The following is a 1,350-nucleotide window of genomic DNA, read 5'->3' on the forward strand; positions in this document are numbered from 1 at the left end:
ATAACATTTTGCATCCAAATGTACCTTCAAACATTGTCTCTTATCTTTTACACAAGCAGGCTGAGGTGACAAGTGGCAGCTAATCCTGTATATAGATAGTTTACACAAATGGAGCATTAATGAAACTTACACCAGAAGGCCGGGCTGCATGGAGGACAAAAAGAGACGGGTTTCTGTCCTCCTGGTATAAATGGTATGATTCCTCCTGTATATTAAGATCAAATTTTGTGAAGCTTTAAAACATTATTAAATTTTTGTAATATTTTCTAAATAAAGTGGTAAATACATGGTATTTGATGTTAATTATAACAATTTCAAGTTTGTATTGTAGATTGAAGCGTGGACGTCATCAATATTGACTGTAGTAGCCCATTCGTGTGACACTGTCAATTATACCACTGTTTTATCCCAAATCTTTAGCACAACAAAAACTCATTCACATTTATATTGTTAGACACTTCAGTAACCATATTTACCAGTTGAACGTACTGGGTACATTTACTTTTAAACCCATCTATCATAATTTCTTTCTTTGATTATATCATACGTACAGTTAATGGTATCCCATAGGGGTAGGATTGCCTATGGGGCTGTGATACTTTGAATGTTTATACTGAATGACGTTTTTGTCTCATTACCCTTGAGTGAACCCACTTCAGCATATCAGTAGGATGTTATTATATACTATAATTAATATTCTATATTGCATTAATTATATAATTATTATGAGAATTGAATGGCTTCAATAATGGTCAGTTGGCTCATTCGATGCTCATGTTATTTACTAACGACGCAGAACGATAAATGAAGTCACATTAATGATTAAACTTACATAACACCTAAGCCTTGGTCGAAATAATTTTCGATCACGAGCTGAAACGTCTTACACTATAAATGAACGTTTACTTTTATTCAACTATATTGTTACAGATAATTGCAATTGTTAAAATAAAAGCATACCCGTCCAATGCGACGATTTAAGTAAATCGCTCTTCTTAAAATAGGCATCCGTACTTGGCAAAATATTAACCGTACCGCTGTACCCAAGTCGCCTCTAACAATGATGAAGTGTAGTCTGCTACGTTCAGCATCAGAAACTAAAGCAAAAGCACCGGTGAGTTAACCGGTTGATGACGCTGAACGATTAACCCATCGAAAAACCGTATTTCAAATTTGGTGGACATACGCAATTCAATTTCGTCTTGAAAGTCGAAACCTAAGCCGCCAATAAGAAGCCAGAATCCAGTTCCTTTACGGACCAATGAGTGACGAGAATCCAAGTGGGCGCGGAAGGCTAAGCCTGCAGAATACGGCGGCAGAATGCACGAACAAAGCCTACTGATGGTGGTC

The 1,350-nt window shown here is 36.4% G+C and overlaps 1 long non-coding RNA gene across 1 annotated transcript; it reads right to left on the reverse strand.

The window, feature by feature from the left end:
- Positions 1-283: 283 nt before the first annotated feature.
- Positions 284-1,136, reverse strand: LOC149680978 (uncharacterized). The gene is made up of 3 exons (XR_016365568.1): positions 961-1,136; positions 833-888; positions 284-684 (listed from the first exon to the last, which is right to left on the reverse strand). It is a non-coding gene; the product is annotated as an uncharacterized LOC149680978 (long non-coding RNA).
- Positions 1,137-1,350: the final 214 nt, after the last annotated feature.

This window comes from Phalangium opilio, unplaced genomic scaffold (assembly GCF_054372755.1).
Source record: "Phalangium opilio isolate 3A_F unplaced genomic scaffold, DU_Popi_V2 ptg000039l_1, whole genome shotgun sequence".
Taxonomy (NCBI): Eukaryota; Metazoa; Arthropoda; class Arachnida; order Opiliones; family Phalangiidae; genus Phalangium; species Phalangium opilio.